Raw genomic sequence first — 9,005 nt, 5'->3', positions numbered from 1 at the left:
AGGAGGATTAGCCAAATATACTTTTAAATCTTCAAATGCTTGCTGACAATCTTCGTTCCATTGAAAAGTGATATTCTTTTTGAGAAGTTAAGTAAAAGGAAAAGTACGATCCGCAAGTTGAGATACGAACCTACGAATAGCTTGAATCTTTCCTTGTAAGCTTTTGAGTTGAGACACATTTCTAGGAGGTGGCATGTTGACAATAGCATCTATTTTCTTAGTGTCCACCTCAATCCCATGATGCGAAACTATGAATCCTAATAGTTTTCCACTATCCACACCAAAAACACATTTTCGGGGATTCAAGCGCATGTGATATTTACGAATTCTTTCAAAGATTTGACGAAGGATCTTAATATGATCTATACGGAGAATGGATTTGGCTAAAATATCATCAACATAATCTTCTAAAATCTTATGCATATAATCATGAAAGATAAGGGTCATCGCTCGTTGATTAGTTGTGTCGGCGTTTTTAAGTCCAAAAGGCATCATCACCCAACAAAACGTACCCCAAGGAGTGGTGAAAGCAGTTTTGAATTGATCTTGAGGATTAATGAAAATTTGATTGTATCCTGAAAAACCATCCATGAAGGATAACAAAGCATGTCCTGCTGTAGAATCAACTATCATGTCAATGTTTGGAAGAGGGAAATCATCTTTTAAAGAAGCCTTATTTAAATCTCGAAAGTCGGTACACATTCTTATTTTATTATCTGATTTAGCCACAGAGACAATATTTGAAATCCACAGGGAATAATCAATAGGGCGGATAAATCCAGCCTCCAATAATTTTTCAATCTCAGCCTTAACAAGCAAAGCTACCTTAGGATTCATTTTTTGAATCTTTTGTTTCACAGGTTTAGCATCGGGAACTAAGACAATATTATGAGTAACAATCTTAGGATCTATACCAAGCATGTCAGAATATGTCCAAGCAAAGATCTCAGGGAATTCATGCAATAAATCTGCATATTGTTTTTGTTCTTCTTCATCCAAACACTTTCCAATTTTAATAACTTTTTCTTCATTGCAAGGATCCATCTTAACATCAATGGTGTCACTTATGAGAAGATTACTTTGTTGAGGAGTATCCTTTAACTGAGGGAATTTTTCCACAATCTCATCATTATCAATCTCTCTTCCAAAATAAGCTTCAGTGTTCAAACAATAAGGAAATTCTCTATTGTGATGATAACGAGGAAGAGTATCATATGCTCCTAAAAACTCAGCTAAAGCATCATCGGTAGGAAAGACATCCAAAGAATAGGCACACGAAGGATCCCCATCAATATACTTAGGGTGTCTCATTGGTAGAGACGTAGAAATAACATTAACACTAATACATGGTCTCTTAGAAGCTTTAGTGCGCTTGTAGGGATTATAACCAAGTCCAAAGGTCTTATCATAAAGAATATTCCCCAGGGGAACCTTTATCCCTTCTTCGTGAGCGCCACAACCATTTCCATTATACCCATACTTAGCTAAAATATGAAAACCATGACCATAACGATTAGCCATTTCAGAAAGAGAAGGTGGTTTTTCATAAGACAAAGAATCAAGTCCTTCAGAATTAGAGGTGTGAGGAGAAGAAGTTTGAGAAGCGGCCACAAAATTATTGTTCATAGGTTCAGGTAAGATTGATTGATTTTTAGTTTCTTCCTTCTTTTTAACTTTAAGCTCTCTAGGAGGAACCCTATACTCACCTACAAAGGTGGGATTAAAATCAAGAGATCCCCAATCGTCTTCTGTGAGAACCTCCTCAGGATCAAAAGCCTTTTCATGTGTAGATTCAAGTTGAGAAGAATCTTCTTCAGGAACTTCAGGCTCATCCAAAGAATTTTGATTATCAGAGGATGATGATTCGTCCATAGGTATCTTATTTAAAGAGTCATCACTAGAAGAGGAAGGTTTAGAAGAACTCCCTTTGGATGTAGACGTTTGCAAACAAGCTTGAAAATTAGTATCACCTATCAAGGTATATGTCTTATTGTTATAAATAAATTTAACTTGTCTATGCAATGTAGAGGGGACAGCTTGCATACTGTGAATCCAAGGTCTCCCTAATAACAAGTTGTATGTTAGATTTCCCGACATAACATGGATAGGAGTAGGCAAAGTAACAGGTCCCACTGTGAGGGGTAATGTGATAATACCTAATGAAGACTTAGCCACATTATCAAAGCCTCGAATGGGACGAGAGTCAGGCTCAATAAGGGATGTATCCACATTCATCTTATGCAATAGATTAATGCTACACACATTAAGGCCAGAGCCATTATCTACCAGTGTTCGTCTTATAGCAGTGTCATTTATGATAACCACAATCATCAAGGGATCATATTGATGTTGAATTTCACTAGTAGGCAATTCATCTTGAGTAAACACAATTTGAGCTTTAGGATTCATCACATAGTTAACCAAAGACACTATATTACTAGATGTATTAGGTGGAGGAACATTCAAATCTTTCAATGCATCTCGTAACATTCCATGATGAGCGGAAGAAGTTTGGATCAAATCCCAAAGGGATATCTTAGCAGGGGTAGCTTTAAGTTGTTCTATGAGATCATATTCCTTACCAAGAACTTGTGAAATACGTGGAGCTTGCAGAAGAATTGGTTGAGGATTAGGAAGAGAAAGTGGAGTAACAGGAGGAGGATTAGGCTGCCTATTATTTCTAGTATTATAAGTATGGGCAACCGCATTATAACTCTCTCTAGTTAATTGCTTGGCATAACTATAAGGACTTATAGGTTTTCTTCCTTGCACAATGAGGATAGGTTTATTCGGAGTAAGAAAGGAATCATGACCATACCCTCCTTGGACAGTAAGGAGAGGTGATTTAGGAACTTGAAAGGTGGGAGAAGGATAAGCACCTTGGACTTCAAAGAGAGGCTTATTTTGCTCTTTCAAGTTTATCATGTTAACTAATTTAGAAGTTTTGTTCTTGTTTAAAGATTTCGATAAAGCCACAAAGTCATCAAGAGCATCATCCAACAAAGCATGATCATATCTATTAAAAGGTTTATCTTTTGATTCAAAAGGAGACATCTCTTCATAGAGGGTATCATTGAAAACAACCATGTTACTATATTTAGTGGAAGAGTTGATAGGAATGTACCCTTGAGAGGAATCATTCGACTTATCTTTCTCATCACAACGAAATGGCATAGTAACAATGCTTATGAGTTTTTGGTAAAATGAAGGTTTGGTATCTTTAGGGTTCAAAAACTCATCTAAAGCTTCATCTAATTCATCTTGGCTATACTCATAATCAACATAATTGCATACATCATCATAAATATGAACATCTTGCAAATAAAAATTTGACATTTTGAAATAAAGATTGCATAAAACTTAAACACACAATGCAAAGAAACAAAGAAACACACTCTTTCTTTTCCCTCTTTTTTTTCTTTCTTTTTTTTAAAAATGAAAATGAAACTTAAATGAAACACACTAAATCTAGATCTAGATCTAACAAATGCAATGCAAGAGAAAGCAATAATAAGATTCACGTCGGGTTCACCAAAATGTGTAGGGGAAAAAGCGAGACTAGGCTAACATGCCCTAATCCTACCTTTTGACACACATTGCGGAATACGATAGAGGTATCACACAATTGGCTACTTCTTTTTGTGGAAGAGAGAGCCACAGGCTACCTATTAGAGTTTCTATTCCTTTGTTGTAATTGAAAGATAAAATGATGCAAGTTCAATTCCTAACCCCAAAGTGCAAGTATGAACTAATAACAAGATTGCAGAATTGAAATTAAACAATGGAAAGCTGTAAACACAAGGACAAGACAAGAATGCAGATGCGTACCCAGAGTTAAAATCTGAGTGAAAATGTTCGGGACGGGGGTGCAGGCGCCACTGTCCTGATTCTGCTCCTGAAACTGCTGTTTTGCAACCTGAAAAGCTGTCGGAAATGCTGAAACTTGCTGTCTGACAGAGGGACCAGGGCACCCAGCGCCCCTGTCTTGTCAGGACCAGAGTGCCCCACGCCCCTGTCCTGGTCCTTTGCCCTGAAATTTGGTGTGTAGCTCAGTTTCTGCCTGCTTTTGTCGGATCTGCAATTTGCAGCGTCGTCCGAATCCCAAAATCTGCACTTATATCTGAAAAGGTACGTTGGGCGGCTATATAGGGTTTTGCCTTAGTCAAACCCCCACTTTGGTGATTTCCACCTCCACAAATAGCCAAGTTGTATTGTAAAAGTAGTGTGTGTGCAGACCTTGTGTGTGTGCAAGATCCTAAAATGCAAGTAAGCAAACTAGAGCAACCTAGAAAGTAAACCCTAACTGCTTGTAAATGATAATGTAAATGCTCCAAATCAAGATGCAAAGTGATCTAAAGCATGAATACAAATGATATAATGAGGCTTATGCAAAGACATGAAAACAATATGAAATCATACCCAACCCCAAGGGAGGGGTACAAGCCAATCTTCAGTCGGTGATCCCCTATTGCTCTTCAATGTCTTCAAAGCCCTAAATGGATGAATGAAATTGATGAATGCTTGATGGGTGGATGTTGAATGTTGTTGAAGTCTTCAAAGATCTGCTCTTTCGCTGCATAGAAGGTCCCTTAAACCAAAATTCGGATCCTTTCAAATGAAGAAAGAGAGCTCTTATATATGAAACTCTAGGTCTTAATTTCAACTTTTGGTCGACCTAGAGATTGAATCTCCTGCCAATTTCTTGGGGTTAAGCTTTATTTTATGATTGGATTGTGCTCCTAAAATTTTGAGAAAAATGTCCAGGACCGTGTGCACTCTGGGTGCCATGGTCCCGACAACTTTTCACCAAATTTTCAGGGCCGTCGGATATGATGATTTTAGAGAAAATCCTGAAGTTACAGCTGATTTTGAGATGTTTTGACCCCCGAAATCAAGCCCCCAAGTTCAAAATAGGACCTAATTAGGGTTTTTGATTAAATGATGTATTGGAGGAATAAAATGAAAGGGGAACACTTTAATGAAAGGGCCCAACTGGAAGATGATGACATAGGACCTTAGACCTAATTAATTTGATTAATTAAGTGCTAAAGGAAAATGCGATGCAAAGTGCAAGATGCGCCAAGGCGGGAGCTAAACCAAGTGTGAAATTGTACCACCCTAGCAAGTGCGTACAATTTACGATGCTACAAGGTGAACTACCATATGTATTTGAAATTGATGAGATGTTTACTCAAACAGAGAAAGAACCAGAAGGTGATACTACATCTGTTCCTACTGTCACAGTAGAAGAATCGGTGATACTAGAAGTTATTCCAACTGGTAAAGATGAAGAGAATACAGAGACACAAGATAATGCACAAACAAATGATGTGCAAATCACCGAGCCATCGGAGAAAGATGAAGAAATGTAGAAAGACACACAAGAGAGTGTACAAATAGATGTTGAGCAAACAACAAAGTCACCGATGAAGGCATAAGAGAAGTAGAAAGAAGAAGCACAAGAGAAGAAAGTGACCTATCGGTCGCTTACTTAAAAGAAAATTATTGATGATGATGAAGATGATGATACTATGTCTATCCAAGGAACAATAAATATGGATATGTTGACTCCAATAGAATTGATGGAGAATGCATTTGCAATGCAATCCAAGGCCAAGAAGAAGATAATGAGAGCTCAGAGGAGAGAAGCTCAAACCATATAGACTATAGTTGATATATTTTCTAGTCTATTACCAGAGATTGACACTGATAGTCTCTCTGCTCCTATAGAGAAACTGGACCACTTGGTTACATCAGCAGGGGAACAAATGAAAATTCTTGGAGAAGTTGCTTTATATAATGTTGAGAAAGAATATGAGAAGAAAATAATTGAGCAATTGATTAAGGCAATTGACAGAGACAGAGTAGGTCTAACTGTTAATATGGAGCAAATCAAGGAAGCATTGAAGATCGGAGGTAAAATTTTGTCTACTATTTGCAATTTTTCATTGTTCTTTGATGATATTGACAAGAAGAGGAAGGAAGCTCAACATGAGCTAAGGATTTTGAGTGAATCATTTGACCCCTTAAATGATTCAACAATTTTTGGTAGATTTTCCTTGGTAGTACAACATAAGCTTAAGGCATATGAGGCAGAACAGAGTAAGAGGACTACTTCATTGCAAGAGTTCCAAACTCATCTAGTCCCTAAGTTAGAAATTTTGCAGAGAGGATACAAAGAGACAGAGGCAATTTTGACTACACCTGAAATGAGTACACTTGATGCTATGGAAGAGCTTGCATACCATATCTAAACACACATTGATATTACATCTACTCTTTTGGAGACATGGGAGAATGATTTGAAAGTCTTGAAGACTAATTTTGTTGATGTTTTTCTCAAAATGTAATTGTAAACTTTTGAACTCTTACATTTGGTAATGCAAATTTTGGTATGTTGTATTCATTTGTTTCAAATGTATTTGCTTACCTTTGTCATTGTTGTCAAAGGGGGAGTAGTATAAGCAAGTCAGTTAAAATTTTGTATTTTTTAATAGCATGTAATTGTTAAGGGGGAGTTTTGTATTTGAGTTGAATCTTGATTGTTGTAATGTGACACTTAGACAAAATCTTTCCTAAGTGTTGCCATCAATGCCAAAGGGGGAGATTGTTGGATTGATGGTGATGATATAGTTGTAATAGGATGTTTGATGACTTTATTTGTATTTTCATTGATGGAAACCATATTTTGTTAGTCATCTAAGTCATCTAGACCAATCGGTATCGCCTAACCGGTAGTAGAATTCGTTAGACAACAAAACTGCTAAGTTGTTGTCAACCGGTAATCAGGAACAAAGCAATGATCAAGCAATCGGTATGGATGATTGGTGAGGAGTTAGATGTTGCAGTTTTACATGAATGTTGGAGATAGGAACATGCACCTATGTTCTAAATTGTATTAGAAGATTCAATGTATTGAGAGAGTTGTGATAGGAAGAACAATTATAGTCGGGAAGAACAGAGAACCGGTATAGCAGAGTTACTTTGATCAGTAGCCGATAGACTTATTGTTATGTTTTGTTTGGCCGACATAAGTAAAGTGTAATGAGCGGGAAATTGTAATAGGTGACCAGATTCAATGAATCTAGGAAATTGTTCCAAGGTTCTTAGCTGACTTAATAGAGTCATTATAACGAGATGTAAGTTGTATGATTTCATAGATCAAGAGTGAGAATTTGATCGTGTGGTTGAAGAATAAGTTAGGGTTTGATGTTTAGTCGGTGATAGAAGCAGAGATGAAGCAGATCTAATTAGGCACAAAGGTACTAACTTCGTATCAGTTGAAATTTTTGTCTTCCTAACAGTTGCAGCAATTACAAAATCCTCTAACAAGGTCACTCCTAACAGGGTGCAGTAGGATCCTAGCTTGTGTTTTGAAATCCCTTAGCTAGGTAGCTCGTAACAGGGTTGGGTCCTAATAGGCCTTATTGTATAGCTCTTAACCGAGCTAAAACACTCTTAACCGGGTGTACCCCTAACAGGGTGTTGTATGACCTTAACCAGTCAAATCTCTATACTGCAGATAGTTGATCTTTGTGGGTATTAATTCCCACCATGGTTTTTCCCATTTGGGTTTCCACATGAAAAATTATTGTGTTATGGTTTGCATGCTTTATTGGATGTTTGCATATGTGGTTATATTTCTTGCATGCATATTGATTTTCAAGTTGGTGAAAGTAGTTATCAGATTTGTTAAGTTTTTACTTGCACTGATTCACCCCCCGCCCTCTCAGTGCCTTATAAGTTTATCATCAAAACCCTAGTTGTCAAAATTGAACTTGTGTTTTACAAAAGAAATGCTATCTATTGTCTTAGATCTGAAAGTTACTTTGCTTGTCAAATTCAATTATTTCATTGTCTTGTTCAAATTGCAAATCAAATTTACAAAATTAAGTGGTTAATTGTCAAAACCCTAATTTTCAAAAATCAACTTGAATTTGTGCAAACATTGGATTCATATTTAATTTTCAGATTTAGGACTATTTTTCAGACTTGTCTTCTTGCCTAAAATTTAAAATTTTCAGTTTCCCTCCTTTTTCCAAATTTCAAAATTCAGTGGTTAGGCCCTAAAACCCTAATTTTCAAATTTACTTGGATTTTATGCAAAATTAAATTAATTTCAATCAATTTCAGTTTTCTAAATATTATTCAAGGTGGCCCTATCCATTAGGTTTGACCTTTTTCAAATTTGCAATTCAATTTCTTGTCTTTTTCAAAACCCTAATAGGGTCCTATTTTGACATTCAAACCTCAATTTCGCCTATCTAAAGTTTGTAAAATCAACAATTTTTTGGGGGTTAGCTCTAAAATCATCGTAGCTTTCATCCCTGAAAATTTCCAAAAAAAGTTGGGCGGACCACATGCACTTTTAACCTGGTCCTCGACTTTTTTCCCGAAATTTCGGTAGACTGTTATGATTGTATTTAATTACTTAAATCTAGAAAATTGGCTGATTTTGTCGAATTTTGATCCTTCTAAAATATAAAATAATTCCCAAATTCAACATTACAAATTTCAAGAAAATGTTTAAATTTAAGTGGTTAATTATAATTTGCCCTGATGTTAAAAATCCTAATTTTGTCAAAATTAAGTGGTATCTCATTGGCCCTAATTTTCAATTTCAATTTATTTTCATTCTTCATAATTTTTCTTGGAAATTGTGTCATTTCCTCTTTCCACAAAGTTCAAATCGTATAATCATCATTTTCTTGAATATTGGATTATTCAATTTTGCAAACTTTGTTCCCAAAATTCAAATTCAGAATCAAACTTTTCCTCTAGTGCATGAGTTTTACAACTATTAGTCCTACCTATACTATCCCCATTAGACAAAGCATTAGAATTAAGGCTTCCCAAGGTTTAATTCCCGGAGAGATGGCGCCTAATTTGGGTGACTTCTTTAATGAGGATATGGATAATTTTTCCCATCCTAATAACATTTGTATCTACCCAATTGATGATTCCAATGATGAAAAAGAAGCTTTGACTAGAGTTTCCATAGATCA

The sequence above is a fragment of the Cryptomeria japonica genome, chromosome 2 (assembly GCF_030272615.1).
Source record: "Cryptomeria japonica chromosome 2, Sugi_1.0, whole genome shotgun sequence".
NCBI lineage: Eukaryota > Viridiplantae > Streptophyta > Pinopsida > Cupressales > Cupressaceae > Cryptomeria > Cryptomeria japonica.
Note: the sequence above shows the minus strand (reverse complement) of the source record.